This window comes from Harpia harpyja, chromosome 16 (genome assembly GCF_026419915.1).
Source record: "Harpia harpyja isolate bHarHar1 chromosome 16, bHarHar1 primary haplotype, whole genome shotgun sequence".
Classification (NCBI taxonomy): Eukaryota; Metazoa; Chordata; class Aves; order Accipitriformes; family Accipitridae; genus Harpia; species Harpia harpyja.
In genome coordinates this window covers 8649830-8667111 of record NC_068955.1, presented here as the reverse complement: position 1 = coordinate 8667111, position 17282 = coordinate 8649830, and the positions used below count along the sequence as shown (strand labels likewise).

Genomic DNA, 17282 nt, shown 5'->3' with positions numbered 1-17282 from the left:
AGCTATAAATAGCTCATCCTTACGTTCCCAGTCCAGATCCATGTGAGCCACTTCAATTCTAGCAGCCTGGTCCACCTGCTGGTTGTTTTGATGTTCTTCAGTGACACGACTCTTGGGTATGTGAGCATCTACATGATGTACTTTTACAACCAGGTTCTCCACCCAGGCAGCAATATCTTGCCACAATTCAGCAGCCCAGATGGGTTTGCCTCTGTGCTGCCAGTTGCTCTGCTTCCATTGCTGTAGCCATCCCACGGAGCATTTGCCACCATCCATGAGTCAGTATTGAGAGAAAGGACTGGCCGCTTTTCTCATTCAGTAATATCTAAAGCTAGCTGGATGGCTTTCACCTCTGCAAACTGACTTAATTCACCTTCTCCTTCAGCAGATTCTGTGACTTGTCGTACAGGAGTCCATACAGCACCTTTCTACCTCCGATGTTTTCTCACAATATGACAGGACACATCTGTAAACAGGGTATATTGCTTCTCTTTTTCTGGTAATTTATTACACAGTGGGACCTCTTCAGCACAAGTCACCTCCTCTGGTGATACTCCAAAGTTTTGGCCTTCTGGCCAGTCCGTGATCACTTCCAAGATTCCTGGGCAGTCAGGGTTTCCCATTCAAGCCCATTGTGTTATCAGCGTGACCCACTTACTCCGTGTAGCATCAGTTGCATGATGCGTAGAGGGGACACTTCCTTTGAACATCCAGCCCAGCACAGGCAATCGAGATGCCAAGATGAGTTGTGCTTCTGGACCAACTACTTCTGAAGTGGCTTGAAGGCCTTCATATGCTGCTAATATATCTTTTTCAGTTGGAGTGTAGTGGGCCTCAGATTCTCTATAACCCCGGCTCCAAAACCTTAGAGGCTGACCTCAATTCTCTCCAGGGGTCATGGTCCCTGGCTGTGGTGTGAAGCATGTTTTTCACATCTTGTCCTGTCTAGACTGGCCCAAGGGCTACCGCACAAACTATCTCCTGTTTAATGTGTTCAAAATCTTGCTGCTGCACAGGGCCCCATTCAAAGTTGTTCTTCTTCTGGGTCACTTGGTGGAGAGGGCTTACAATCAGACTATAACCTGGAATATGCATTCTCTGAAAACCCACAACACCAAAGAAAGCTTATGTTTCTTTTTTTGTTAGTTGGTGGCAACAATTCTGTTATTTTATTGATCACGTCCATTGGGCTATGAGTGTATTTGCTCAACAGGCAGCTCCAGACATTCATAAATACTTTGTAAAGCATGCTCTGGGATGGCAGGGGGAAAAATCTACAAACAATACTGTCTCTGGCAGCACATGTATATGATGGCAGGTCAGAGACAGAAAAGAAAGAAAAGGAATGAAGAAAGAGAGAGGAAGTGAATATGTTGGCAGTAGTACTGGGACGAACTCCGATGTCGAAAGGCAGAGGAATGAATATGATAGGACGAGGATGAGGAGGAAGGGGTGTGGGAGCAGCAGGAGAAACAGGAAGAGGACAGTTAGACCCAAATCGTTGTGCATACTGTGAGAAAGAAGGCCACTGGAAGAGAGACTGTCCAGTTCAGCCACAAATGACCAGAGGATTTGGAAATCCCCCTGTCTGGAAACCGCCAAGCAGAGAAAATGCTGAGGAATTGGCAGAATTCCCTCAGTATGACGCTCAACAATGACAGGAGGTGGAAGAACCTGGAACGCTCGTGGCGTGCAAACTAGTGGTAGGAGATCATGCTCGAATCATGATAAAAGTCAATAATCATACTTTAGAATTTCTGATAGACGTGGGTGCTACCTACTCTATGATAAATCAATACTCAGGTGAATTAAGTCAAGAGAAAGTTTAGATGCTAGGAATTGACAACGGGGATAACAATCCCTTTATTAGTAGAAGTAGGTCTTCTTTTATTATACCATCAGTTTGTGATAATGGAAGGAAGACCAATTAATTTATTGGTAAGGAATCCACTGGAAAAATTACAGGCAGGAGTTATGTTTAGAAATCAGTTTATGTTTACAAATCCAGGAGTGACGAGGTCATTGGTTCATTCCAGGTAAAAGGACACCAGGAGGGCCTCAGGCCTCCAGCTCCAAGCAGCAGTGGCTAGGAGGTTTGACCACAATGCTTGGGGCTTCATCCAGTAGCGTCTAGAAAGCCCTTGATGATGGAGGCCTGAAATAGCATGGAACCACAGCTTAGCAGTAGCCACTCTTTGAAGGAGTGTGGCTGTAGCAGGGCAGCTGTGAAGAAAGCTGCAGTGTGGGGGGGAAAAGAGAGCAACTGCTGCAGGTAGTAATTGTCTCCTATGACACAAAGACAAACACTCAGGATGATGATAAGAACAATACCAAAACAATGAAAAGGAAACATATTCTAAATACATTTCAATATTTGTTATTACCTGACATTAAACAATAGATAAGCTTGCTGCCTGATGTCATGGAGTGTTGTTGCTTGCTGTTGATGTCATGAAGAACAACAGACATATCATTTGTCTCGTACCACAGTCCATTGCTTCCCTGCAAAGAAAGGCATCAGTATCTGGAGATGAACTGCATGGTTTCTCAACAAAAAAAAAAAAGGCAAAAAACCTGCAGAATCAAGAGCATGCCAAAACAAAACCAATCCAGCCTGTAAGGAGACCTTCTCCCCCAAAACCTTGGCTGCCAGTAACACTGCCATGAAAGTTTGTCTTCCTCAGCACACATTTTTCCTGTTAGGAAAGAAGTTGCTCTTTACCTTTGTATAGCAGTAATAGTGTTCCCCATGACAGCTGCCACCACTGTGTACCGGGACAGCATATAAGGTGTAGAGGAGCAGTTCTCCAGCTGTCTGTGATGTGCATGACCAAAGATCCAAGTACTTAGGATATTCCACAACCTACGGAGAGACCAACAGGGCTCAGAAATGATCCTGAAGTTCTTCATGAAATAGCCTTCCAAGACCAGGGGCTAGAGGTGTATAAATACATCTTTGGGGCTCATGAACACTTGGTTTCCCTAAAGCAACATGTAATAGTTTGGATGGCAGGAAACTTCTCAGTATCCTGGGTTCAGTTGGGATAGAGTTAATATTCACAGGAAGCTGGGAGGGGGCTGTGTACGGAAGTGTTAAAAGGTGGAATTTTGGTCCATGGATGAACACTGAGTAAGAAGTAGATAGCTGAAAAACGCAGTCAGCACAAGAAACAGATGGTTTATTGTCTATTGTTTGAAATGCTGACCATGGGAATAAGGAAGTTGAGCAATGTTAGGGGAGGACATGCAACAATGGAGGAATACAAGGCACAGCATTTTGCTTGCCTTGCAAAAATCCTGTTATTGGTTAGAGCATAGTTGACGTGACTGATGGATTATGGTAATATGCCGTCTGTACAAAGCCCATGAACCAATAGAAGGGATGGCTATGGCACGTGCAACGCGCCTGGCCAGTGGGCGCATGTGCCATAGGCTCCCTATGTTGCAATTGAGGCATGTTTCGGCACTCATTGGCTGCGAGTGTCGACACCTGTTCCTCCACAAATGTATAAAATACCGGGGTTTTCCGAAGAGCAGGGGGCTGGTGTACGGCAAGGTCACCGTTGCCTCCGTGGGGACGCCCACGTAAAGCTGGCACCTGCCGACTGCTGGACTGGGCTCGCGGCGCCGACTGCTGGGGTAAATTCACGGCGCAAGACAGCACAAGAATGTACGGATGGACCATCTTCTTCATGATCCTTGGGTCGGTATGTTAATTGCTTTGCAAAAATACCCTTAGTGTAATGCATGTCTGTAGTTAATAAAATGCTTGCTTTTTCCCTTTTAATCAGTGTATGTGTGCTTACTTTCTCGGGAATCCTCGAAACCACTCTAAAACAGGGGCACAGCCAGGACAGCTGACCCAAACTAGCCAAGGGGATATTCCATAACATGTGACATCATGCTCAGTATATAACTGGGGAGCAGGCTCAGCGGTGGAGGTGGTATCACAGCAGGGGAAGTGGCAGAGCATCAAGTTGCGGGTGGTGAGCAATTGCATTGTGCATCACTCATTTTGTATATTCTTTTATTAGTACTATTGTTATTATTGTAACTTCTCTCCTTGTGTTGTCCCATTAAACTGTCGTTATCTCAACCCATGAGGTTTTACGTTCTTTTTTTTTCTCCTTTCTGATTCTCCTCCCCACCCCACCGGAGGGTGCAGGGAGGGTGGGAGTAGTGAGCGAGCGGCCTCATGGTGCTTTGTAGCTGGCTGGGCTTAAACCACGACACTTGGCCAAAGCAGCTCTGTCGGAGCAGACCATCTTTTCACACCTTGAAACCAAGCAAAGAGCCAAGTGTGATGCACCCTTGAAATGCACCCTTTTTCCCCCCAAGAAAGCCAGACAAGCTTTCATGTCTCATACATCCTTACACTATTTTAAGGCTATTCAGTTCCATAAGAACTTAATTTAAAAAAATTTTTTAAAAACCCACAACTGAGTCTCATTATTGTGCATCTAATCTATGGGGAAAGATAACTTACGCTCAACAACATGCAACACGTTCACACAGGATCTAGTATTATGGCATTAGTAATCATCTTACTTGCTACATTTAAAACAGTTTTCACCGTCCAGCTGCTCGGGTTTCAGAAAGTCCTCCAGAGCTGCAGTGACAGATGAGGCTGCCTGGAGGAATGAGAAAGGAGACCACCGAGCTCAGGGAAACACCCCCTCCCAAACACTTACTAGGAATTTACGCAAAGACACAGGTAGCTGAAGCTGAGGAGACCCATGAACCCACAAGCAGTGTCCAGAAGGAGGCAGAAAGAGGGTATTGTGCTGAACATTTCCCTCATTTCCAAGGGATTCCTGGGGCTATCAAGAGCTACCTCTCTGTGGCACCACACAGTTCAGCTACCAATGGTGTGCAGGGTCATCAATAATGAAAACAAGACAACCCATCAGCCTAGGAGTCAGACAGGTATTGAGGGAAGCAAAAGGAAGAAGGACAAGAGTACGTCAAGTTTGCAGAGGATAATGCATGCTTGTCCAGCTTAAACCCAGCACCTACAGAAAGACCTCTGCCATGGCCTCCCCAGAAGGACACAGGCCATTCCACTTCCCACCCACCACCAAGCTCTATTCTGTTTGCAGTATACATTTTTAAGTCAACTGCATGGATTCTGGAAAGCTACAGGGGCCGTGGGATATCTTGAAGCACAATTACAAACCCTCTTACTTTTATAACAAAAGGAACACCCAGGAAGGCCTCGTAGGAATCAGAAACCGCTTTGCAGCTCAAGCACATGACTGGAATGCTGAAAAGCTCAGCACTAGGGGAAGTCAACTGACTGTACCAGTTTCTGTCCTTCACACCTACTATGCCAGTGTTGCGGTTTAACCCCAGCCAGCAACTAAGCACCACACAGCTGCTCGTTCACTCCACTGCAGCAGGATAGGGGAGGGTTCTCCCTTACCATTTTACATTCCCGATCTCTGTACAAATCATGAGAAATCAATTCTAACTCGATTTTTCTTTGGATATTTCTCTTTTTTAACTTACTGCATTTTCAGTCTCTGTATACCTAATTTTAGTCTGATTCTAACTTAATTTTCCTGTGTGCATTTCACCCATGTACTAACTAATAGAGTGAACCTTGCCATCGAGTTCTGTGAAGCAAGAAGCAATTTTTCTTCTGTTAATACCATTGGAAGTGATTCTTTAAGTGGTCCAAACCACTCCATTTCACAACATGCTGTGCTTTGTATTTGTCGCTAGAAAGGTGTTGATAACACATCAATGTTTTGGCTACTGCTGAGCAGTGCTTACACAGCTCCAAGGGTGCCTCTCCAAATCCACCCTCCAAAGGCCAATGGGCTGGGGGTGGGCAAGAGGTTGGGAGGTTGTCAGGGTCACCCCAAGGAGTCAGTCCCCTCCTGGCCTAGTCAGAGGGAAGGGAACCCCAGGTGCATGCCACGTGGCACACTCTGGTTTTTCATGCATGACCAGGGGGAGGCCAGTGATCCCCGAAACATAGGACTGAGATCACCTCCCTTGATCCTGATGAGGAGACTTCTGGTCTGGCACTGAAAGGGTCAGACAGTGAATACTCCAACCAGGAACAGGAATAGAGGGTCCCTGCCTTCAGCCAGGAGGAGAAAAGGGATGACCAGGTATACTGGACTGTGAGGATTCGATGGCCTGGCACATCAGCCCCACAGAAGTATAAGGCTTTGGTAGACACTGGTGCACAGTGTACGGTGGTGCCACCAGGGTATAGAGGCAGAGAACCCATGTGGATCTCTGGAGTGACAATTGTCTGTATTGGAGGTTGAGGTGAGGTTAACAGGGGCAAGTGGCAAAAGCACCCCATTGTGATCAGCCCAGAGGCCCCTTGTATCCTTGGCATAGACTACCTCAGGAGAGGGTACTTCAAGGACCCAAAGGGGTATCGATGGGCTTTTGGTGTAGCCACTGTGAACACAGAGATCAAACAGCTATCTATCTACCCTGCCTGGCCTCCCAGAAGATCCCTTCATTGTGGGATTGCTGCGAGTTGAAGAACAGCAGGTGCTGATTGCTACCAGGATGGTGCACTGGCAGCAACACTGTACAAACCAAGACTCCTTGGCTCCCATCCATGAGCTCATTCATCAACTGGAGAGCCAAGGAGTGGTCAGCAAGACTCACTCACCCTTGAACAGTCCCATATAGCCAGTGCAAAAGTCTGACAGAGGGTGGAGGTTAACAGCAGACTATTGTGGCCTGAACCACCACTGAGTGCTGCTGTACCAAACTTGCTAGAGCTCCAATATGAACTGGAGTCAAAGGCAGCCAAGTGGTGTGCTACAACTGACATTGTCAATGCATTTATTTCAATTCCTTTGGCAGCAGAATGCAGGCCACAGTTTGCTTTCATGTGGAGGAGTGTCCAATACACCTGGAATCAACTGCCCCAGGGGTGGAAGCACAGCCCTACCATTTGTCATGGACTAATCCAAACTGCACTGGAACAGGGTGATGTCCCTGAACATCTACAATACATCGATGACATCATCGCGTGGAGCAACAAAGCAGACAAAGTGTTTCAGAAGGGAAAAAGTAATTCAGATTCTTCTGAAAGCTGGTTTCGTCATAAAAAGAACCAAGGTCAAGAGACCTGCACAGGAGATTCAGTTCTTGGCAATAAAATGGCAGGATGGATGTCATCATGTCCCTACAGGTATGATCAACGAGATAGCAGCTATGTCTCCACCAGCTAACAAGAAAGAAACATAAGCTTTCCTAGGCCTTGTAGGATTCTAGAGAATGCATATTGCAGGTTATAGTCAGCCTGTAAGCCCTCTCTATTGAGTAACCCAAAAAAAGAACTATTCTGAGTGGGGCCTTGAGCAACAACAAGCCTTTGAGCAGATGAAACAGTGCCGCACTTTCTCCGCTGCGACAATCTAGGGAAAATGACGCATCGCCAGGGACTCGCCCTGGGGAGAAAACGGACTAACACAGATACTGTGGATCAAATGGTTTCTCCGTTTATTAACTGCGCAACACTCGGTTATATATGTTTCTAGTATCTACTCACGCCTAAGCCATTTGTTGATTGGTTAACATGTGCCGTTCACGCGCTTAAACAATAGTCTAATTGGATAAAGTCTTCTTATCACGCAAATAGTTTCCTCCGCCTGCATGCTGTCTTGCACTCTGTCTTCAGTCACGTTGCCCTCCTGTTATCAGTCACGTACGCCCGACCTTGTTCTACTTTTTGTGCTTACTTCAGCAAACTTATAACAAAGAACAACAGTGGTGTCTTGTGCTAGCAAACAGAGAATAACAGCTGTGCCTTACGCAGTTTCAGTGCCTTATGCAGTTTCCTTCGTTGTCCCACAAGTTCTCCCACAAAACAGGAGATAGCTTGTGTGGTAGCTCTTGGGCCTGTCCAGACAGGACCAGCTGTGCAAAATGTACTCTACACTGCAGCTGGGGATCATGGTCTCACCTGGAGCCTCTGGCAGAAAACATCAGAAGAAACCCAAGGTTGACCACTAGAGTTTTGGAGACAGGGGTATTGAGGATCAGAAGCCCACTACACCCTGACTGAGAAAGAGATACTAGTAGCATATGAAGGGGTTCGAGCCACTTCAGAAGTTGTTGGTACAGAAGCATATCTCCTCTTGGCATTGCGATTGCCCATGCTAAACTGAATGTACAAACAAAACATCCCCTCTACACTACATGGAGTAAGTGGGTAGCATTGATCATGCCACATGCTCAACCTGGGAAACCCAACTGCCCAGGAGTCCTGGAAGAGATCATGGACTGGCCAGAAGGCAGACATTTTTGAGCATTGTCTGAGGACGTGGCTCGTGCCCAAGAGGCACCACCATATAATGAGTTATCAGAAGATGAAAGGCATTATGCTCTGTTTACTGATGGATCCTGTCATGTTGTGGGAAACTATCGGAACTGGAAAGCTGCTGTGTGGAGCCCTACATGACAAGTCATTAAAGCCACCAAAGGAGAAGGTTAGTCAAGTCAATTTGCAGAAATGAAAGCCATCCAACTAGCCCTAGAGACTGCTGAACGAGAAAAGTGGCCAGTACTCTATCTCTATACTGACTCATAGATGGTGATTAATGCCCTATGGGGGTGGTTACAGCAGTGGAAGGAGACCAATTGGCAGTGCAGAGGTAAATCCATCTGGGCTGCTGCGTTGTGGCAAGACATCACTGCCTGTGTAGAAAACATCACTCTAAAGGTACATCATGTAGATGCTTACATGACCAAAAGCTGCGCCACTGGAGAACACTGAAACAATGAACAGCTAGATAAGGCTGTCAAAACTGAAGTAGCTCAGGTGGACCTGGACTGGGAGCGTAAGGGTAAGCTATTTGTAGCTTAATGAGCCCATGAAATATCAGGACATGGATGGGCTAATGATCGAGGGTGGACCTGACCATGGAGGCCATCACACAGGTCACTCATGAATGTCAAAGATGCCACAATCAAGTGAGCCACACGAGTAAAGTCTCGCTGGAATAAAGGGTGGTGGCTGTGGTTTTGATATGACGAGGCCTGGCAAATTGACTACATTGGACCACTGCCACAAACACACCAAGGCAAGGACTACATACTCACCATGGCGGAAGCAACTGCTGGTTGGCTAGAAACATACACTGTAAATGATGCCACTGCCCAAAACACCATTTTAGGACTTGAAAGGCAAATTTTGTGGCAACATGGTACCCCAGAAAGAATTGAATCAGACAATGGGACTAATTTCCAAAATAACCTCATAAACTCCTGGGCCAAGAAACACGGCATTGACTAGGTGTATCACATCCCCTATCACCCACAAGCCTCTGCAAAGATTGAGAGATATAATAGACTATTAAAGACTATGTTGAGAGTGTTGGGCAATGGGGCATGGAAGCACTGGGATATAAATTTAGCAGAAGCCACTTGACTTCTGCCACTTAACACCAGAGGATCTGCTAAGCATCCTGGTCCTGCCCAGACAAAACCCCTACATACTGTGGGAGGAGGTAAGGTCCCCATAGTGCACATAGGGAAGTGGCTGGGGAAGGTGTCGTGGATTGCTCCTCCCTTGGGAAAAGGAAAACCCATTCATGGGATTGTCTTTGCTCAAGGACCTGTACCCAGTGGGTAATGTGGAAGGATGGGGAGAGCCGGTGTGTGCCTCAAGGATATTTAACCTTGGGGAAAAAATAATCTGTGATGTGGGTTGTATGTTGTGGGAACTAATGTAGCAGGAATGACCTGAACCGATGAAGAGTGAGCTTTGCAAGACACCTGGCAAGTCCAATGATGGCCCAAACCAAGCCGGTGTTGGTGCCCAACAACCAAACATGCTGCTTCTCCTGTCCTGAGCACCCATCTTGACAGAAGGGGCCCAAGTCATAGCCTGTTCTTACGAATGTTTGGAGGATTGGAAGAAATCCATGGAATGGAAGAATAATAGCTATCTGTTAAGGGACAGGGGATAGTAGTTAATGAGAATGTATAAATCTGTATGTCGGGTAGAAAGATGGTTTAAGTATGTAGTATAAGTAAGTTATAAGTATTAGTAAGAAGGGATTTCAGTAATGAGAATTAGATACAATGGGATGGTTAAAAGATATATAAATGTATTAAATTATGTGGGACCTGAGTACGACACAAATGGTATGGAGTAAGGGGTGGGGATTGCATTGGGTCTGGCTGGGATGGAGTTAACTTTCCCCATAGCAGCCCTCATAGTGCTGTGCTTTGTATGTGTAGCTAGAAAGGCGTTGACAACACACCACCTAATTGTCCTGCAGCAGAAGCAGGCACACAGCTTGTGAGCACAAAATGGACCATAAACTCATCCCATACTCATAAGAACTCATCTCCTTCTGTACTTTCAGATCACCACCATGTCCCAGCAGCTCCCCTGGCCAGTGTCATGGTTTAAGCCCAGCCAGTAACAAAGCACCACGAATCCACTCGCTCACTCCTCCCGGCTCGGCCCTGGTGGGATGTGGAGAAAATAAAAAGAAACATTCGTGGGTTGAGACAAGGACAGGGGGGGATCACTCACTACCTACGGTCATTGGCAAAAGACAAACTCATCTTGGGAAAAAAAACAAAATCAATTTAATTGACTACCAATCAAATCAAAACAAGGATAATGAGAAGTAAAACCAAATCTTAAAACACCTTCCCCCACCCCTCCCTCCTTCCCGGCTCAACTCCACTCCCGGTTCTCTCTACCTCCTCCCTGCCCGCGGCACAGGGGGACAGGCAATGGGGATTGGGGTCAGTTCATCACACGTTGTCTCTGCCGCTCCTTCCTCCACAGGGGGAGGACTCCTCACTCATCCCCTGCCGCAGCATGGGTTCCCTCCCACGGGAGACAGTCCTTCATGAGCTTCTCCAACACAAGTCCTTCCCTCAAGCTGCAGTTCTTCACAAACTGCTCCAGTGTGGGTCCTTTCCATGGGCCGATCTTCAGTCACAGACTGCTCCAGTGCGGGCTTTCCCATGGAGTCATGGCCATCTTTGGGGGCATCCCCCTGCTCTGGCGTGGGCTCCTCCATGGGCGGTGGGCATTTGCTCCCTCAGTCATCTCCATGGGCTGGGGGGGGACAGCCTGCCATCTCACCACGGGCTGCAGGGGCATCTCCTCCTCTGGCGACCTTCCTTCCCCTCCTCCTTCACTGACCTCCGAATCTGCATAGGTGTTTCTCTCACATTCCACTCCCCTCTCCGCTGCATGTTTTCCCTCTTAAATTTATGTTATCGCAGAGGTGCTACCACTGTCACTGACTGGGTCAGCCTTGGTCAGAGGCTGGGTCCCACTTGGAGCTGGGGAAGCTTCTAGCCCCTTCTCACAGGAGCCACCCCTGCAGCCCTTCCACTGATACCAACCCCCTGCCACACAAACCCAAAACAGGCAGGAAAACACCTGAAGACTGACTCCAGTTGGCATACCCTGTCTGTGAAGGATGTCTGAGAGCTGGACAGGTACATTGTACAGGTACATTCCAAGCCAACAAAGGAAACCTCGTGGCTGGTGTGTACTCCAGGCCACCCCATCAGGGTGAGCCTGCTGACAAAGCGTTCTTACTTCAACTACAGGAGGCATCACGCTCGCAGCCTCTGATCCTGCTGGGGGACTTCAATCACCCTGACATCTGCTGGAAAAGCAGCACAGCAAGCTGTAAGCAGTCCAGGAGACTCTTGGAGTGTGTCGAGGATAATTTAATCCAGGTGATAGACACCTGACCAGAGCAGAAGCATTATTAGACCTGTTGCTTACCAACATGGATGAACTAATTAGACATGTCAAGATCAGTGTCAGCGTGCGCTGCAGTGATCGTGCCCTAGTGGAATTCACAATCTTGAGGGATATGGGCCAGGTGAAGAGTAGAGTCAGGATCCTGAATTTTAGGAGAGCAAACTTTCAGTTGTTTAAGTGGGGATGGGACTGCTGAGAAACTGCCCTCAGGGATAAAGGAGCTGAACAGAGCTGCAGCTCTTTACGGACATTTTTCTTAAGAGTGCAAGAGTTCTCAATTCCCACGTGTATGAAATCAGGAAAGGAAGGCAGGAGATCAGCATGGCTGAGTAAGGACCTCCTGGTCAAATGATAGTGTAAGAAGGAAATGCAGAGGCAGTGGAACCAGGGACATGTATCCTGGCAAGAATATAGGGATGCTGTCCAGATCTGTAGGGAGGGGATCAGGAAAGCTAAGGCACAGTTGGAGCTGTATTTGGCAAGGGATGTGAAGAATAATCAGAAGGGCTTCTACAGGTACATTGGTCAGAAAAGGAAGATTAAAGAAAATTAACTGACATGGAGAAGGCTGAGGTACTCAACAATGTTTTGGCCTCAGTTTTCAATGGTAATCTCTGTTCCCACATCTATCAAGCCGCTGAACCTTAAGGCAGGGACTAGGGGAATAACATTTTTTGTAAGTGAAGATCAGGTTCAAGCCCACCTGAGGAATCTGAACATACATAACTCCATGGGACCTAACGAGATGCATCCCAGAGTCCTGAGGGAATTGGCTGATGTAGTTGCCAGGCCACTCTCCATCATATTTGAAAAGCTGTGGCAGTGAAATGAAGTCCCCAGCAACTGGAAAAAGGGAAACATCACACCCATTTTTAAAAAGGGTAGAAAGGAGGACCCTGGGAACTACCAACCAGGCAGCCTCACCTCCACATCCACTAAGATCAGGGAACAGATCCTCCTGGAAGACACGTTGAAACATATGGAAGACAGGGAGGTGACTGAAGACAGCCAACGTGGCTTCACCAAGGGCAAATTGTGCCTGACTAATCTAGTGGCTTTCTACAACAGAGTGACTGCATCAGTGGACAAGGGAAGAGCTATGGATGTCAGCTATCTGGACTTCTGTAAGGCCTTTGATATGGTCCCACACAACATTCTTGCCACTAAATTGGAGAGATATGGGTTTGATGGATAAATTGTTAGGTGGATAAGGAACTGGCTGAATGGCCACGTCCAAAGAGTTACAGTCAATGGCTCCATGTCCAAGTAGTAAGGAGTGGTGTCCCTCAAGGATCTGTACTGGGACAAATATTATTTAATATCTTCATCAGTGACCTAGATAGTGGGATTGAGCGCACACTCAGCAAGTTTGCAGATGACACCAAGCTCAGTGGTGCAGCTGATACGCAAGAGGGAAGGGATGCCATCCGGGGTGACCTTGACAGGCTTGAGGAGTGGGCCCGTGCAAATCTCATGAAGTTCAGCAAGGCCAAGTGCAAGATCCTGCACCTGGGTCTGGGCAATCCCCAGTATCAGTACAGACTGGGGGATGAATTGAGAACAGCCCTGCGGAGAAGGACTTAGGGATACCAGCTGACAAAAAATTGGATATGAGCTGGCAATGTGCACTTGCAGCCCAGAAAGCCAACTGTATCCTGTGCTACATCACAAGAAGCATGGCCAGCAGGTGGAGGGAAGTGACTCTCCCCCATCTACTCTGCTCTCATGAGACCCCACCTGGAGTACTGTGTCCAGCTCTGGGGTGTCCAGTACAAGACAGACATGGACCTGTCAAAGTGGGTCCAGAGGGGGGACACAAGTACAGAGTACAACCTTCATGCCTGTGGTCCATGAAACACATTAGAACACTTTCTTTGGGCATCGTTTATACTAGAAATGTTACCTGCAGGCTTTTATGGTGTAGAAAAAGTGCAATTGCTTTTTAGACCACTGATCGTTCAGCTCATTGGTCAAAGTAGAAGGGCCTTTCAGTTGTGCCTGGAGGGCAAAACATTGCTGACAGAAAGACTCAAAGAGAGGGGCAAAGACAGAATGAGAACTAGTCACCCCTCAGGAAAAAGAAAAAAAAAAAAAGAGCTGAGACTCGTACTGCATGCTGTTGCATTTCTGTGGCTCTCCAGGGAATGTGCCACCATTGCTGGCAGGAGCAGCTAAGAAACTGCGCTTCTGTGGCTGCAGATATACAGAAGAAAGGAATGGATGAAAGAAAGAAATGGCAGAGGCAGAAAGCAATCTAAAATGGAAACATCTTTCAAACAAATGGTATTTCATACTTTGGCTTTTCCTGCCTGTAAGAGATGAGTTACGTGACTTTCCAGCAGTGGGCCACTGGTGTTACTGGATACCTACTGGAATGTCCAACCCTGATTGTAGCTCCCTGCATTGCATACAGATTCCTGACTCTTCAGCTGTACTCCTCTGGCAATGCACAGTCCTGATTTTGACAGACTTTCTTAATGGTTGTGGTACTCTGCAAAAGTGAATGTCTGTTTTTCTCCTCATATGACCACGTTTTCTTCTCTAAAATCTTTTTGAAGCTAAATATCCATGACTGATGACAGAAGCAGAGAACTGAAATACTAGTTGTGGCATAACAGCCTGAAGTTAAAGTGAGCATAATTCTAAAAAGTCTGTAAATTCATACAGGTTTTTCTTGCCACCACCTCATGCCAGTGAAACACGTATGACTAGCTAGGACAAAGACTGCTTTTAGCAGAGCAGAAGTAGGGAGGGAGGTTGGTTGGGTCTCTTGGTTAGACTCACAGATGGGTCTGTCCTTTAGATGAGCAAGAGTTGAGTGGGGGTCCCTTGATTTGACACACAGGACTGGCCCTTTGCTCTGCTCCCTCTTCAGTACACACTCACCCCAGACCTGTTAAAGCTTCTGTGGCAGACTTGTAGAAAAGGTGGCCACTGAAGCCACATTCTATTTTTATGTAATTTTAAAATTTACAATTAATTCCATTATCTCTCATTAAAAAAAATCCAACCAATGAAACCTTTTATACCTTTTTATGTGTGTGTGTATTTATATATGTAACTACATTATAAAAAGTGCATGTAAACAAAAAGATTGGGCTTCAGATGGTAACCAGTGGCAAGGATTTGTTAAATCCCAGGTACCCCTGTGGGACAGAACATGGCTAATGACAATGTCCTGGCCCTAAGGGCCTTTAATGTTTCTGCAGGGTAAAGGGAAAGGTTTATCTTCCAGCTACTTCAATGGCTCTCATACATGTATGTAAGTATAAGCACGTATTTTATCTATCCATACATATGTATGCATTTAAACATGTATAACTAACATATATGTACAAAGTTGTACAAGCACATATAAAATGCATTTATCCCTGTTATATATACAGATGTACATGTAAACACTCCACTGATCCTCCACCGCCCTCTGTGCAATGTCTACCGTTCGCCTCCAGGTGTATTCAGATCCCTATTTTTTCCCTATGCGTGTCTTCAGTGTTCCATCATGCTGCTGGAGGATGAAATGCAGAGACTTCCCTCTGCGCCAGCCTCACATCAACAGGAGTGCAGAACCGAGACACGGGATGAGGGGAGAAGGTTAAAACCATCAGAGAGGAGCGATGGAAAAGAGGCCTTTCTACAAGGATCTTTCCTTCTCCCTCCTTTCCTAATAGCTGCTGGGAGACATACAAGGTTCAAAGTCGTACGTACTGGCTCTCAGGTTGGCTCTTCACTGCAGCTGCTCCATGTAATGGATGTCCTGCAGGATCACACAGTTGGCCGCTCTTCCCCAGTGCCTGGGGGTGATGGGCAGGGGAGCTGCCAGCATGCAGAGGGCCTGACAGCAGGCTATGGTGGCCTACAGTTAACAGAGAGTCAGATGTGCTAGGTCAGGTGTGCCTGGCAGGCTGCTGTCGTTCTCTCCTGAGCACAGTGTGAGAGAGAAACCAAGGACTAACACTCCCCAGGGGCCATCACAAGCTTGCCAGGTCTACCAACTGATTTGATGCCCTGGTTGCTCTTTGTCGACCGTGTATCTGCCATGAGGGGTCCATTCCAGCCTCCTCCCAGTGCCAGAAGAGGTGTTGGCATTGACAGTGCAGGCCTGGTAGATGTCCCTTGCCCCTTCCAGCTGAGAGGAAGGACAGCAGGACATAAGCAAGCTCAGAGGAGAGGATGACAACCTCTCTGGCCACGCGCTCACCTTCTTGTGCTCCTGGCCCCAGATTCTGTACCAAACTAAAAAAATGGCAGTAGAATGACAGAATAATTCCGATTGGAAAAGACCCCAGGAGGCTTCTAGTCCAACTTCCTACTCAAACCAGGGTCAGCTATGAGGTCAGGTGAGGCTGTACAAAGCTTTACTCAGTCTTGTCTTGGACACCTCTAAGAAGAGAGACTGCACAAGCTTTTTCAGCACCCTATTCCACTGCTTGACTGTCCTCAGAGTTAAAAAGTTTTTCCTTATATCCATGGCCCCATATAATGTCTTGTGCAAGGAAGGGACTTTCCCAGATTTTGGAAAGGGTGAAGAGTGCATTCTGAAGGTGGAACAATAACCCTCCCCCCCAGCAATAGACTTCTCGTACTTAAAGACTGTTGTTCACCCTACCATGCAATCCAGACTGGTATCTAGGAGACACCCTCTCCCAACAAGAAAACTACAGAACCATTTAACTTGTAGGACAATAATGGGGATGTGCAAAAGCTCATGGGCAGATCTGTGGCCCGGGAGCTCCAGGCTCTTGTTTTACATGTCTCCTTCCCAGGACACCTCTTAAGACCCCCCCGCTTTGGCTTTAAATCTGCAGGGGGATAGTTTTACTATTCCTAACTCATCTTTTAGTTTTCACCTACCTCTCCAAACATTAAGCATTCCACTTTCTTCGTACCACAAAGCTATGAGCTGAAATCACACAACTTGCTTGCAGGTAGGGAAAGCATCCCAAATGGTTCCATGTCAATTCACCCCAGGTCTCCCTGACTTCTCCACTCCTCTCCCTTTCTCATTTGCCTTGCGAGGCTGAGGTGGAAAAAAGGCAGGTAATTCTTACCAGATGGACAGAGACATGTTTCCTTCCCACTGTTCATGCCCAATTAGGTAGAGTATGACAAGGAAAAAGAGAGTTCCCATCTCACTGGAGGGTAGAAACCCCAACCATATGCTCATAAGCAAGCCAAAGGACCTCCTGACATAAATTCTCAAATCAAAAAAGGAGATAGCACACCTTTGAGCTACCCAGACTAAAACCAAAGGAAAATGTTTTGGTTGTGGGTTTGGTTTTTTTCCCCTGCAGAAACAGCTAGGACTCCACCTCCCCTCCTTCCTAAGCCACACAAATGAAGGAAGCCAAAATGCCTGCCAGCGTATTTCTGGCCTGGGAGCTCCATGCAACTGCGTACCATTTCAGCCTCTACTTTGGAGTGGACTTCATGGATTCCCTTCGCAGTCAGATGTGGTAAAAGCAAGCCTTACTGGCACTGATTACTTCCTGCAAGATTTCACAACTGCTGCTGCTAGGCTTGCCCTCCTGTTTTTTTACCTTGGCAGGTCAACTTG

General features: G+C 46.9%; 1 long non-coding RNA gene across 1 annotated transcript; it reads right to left on the bottom strand.

Moving 5' to 3' along the window:
- Positions 1-1823: 1823 nt before the first annotated feature.
- Positions 1824-16995, bottom strand: LOC128153037 (uncharacterized). The gene is made up of 7 exons (XR_008238826.1): positions 16580-16995; positions 11555-11708; positions 10321-10455; positions 4549-4631; positions 2723-2863; positions 2385-2502; positions 1824-2155 (listed from the first exon to the last, which is right to left on the bottom strand). It is a non-coding gene; the product is annotated as an uncharacterized LOC128153037 (long non-coding RNA).
- Between the last annotated feature and the right edge of the window lie 287 nt (positions 16996-17282).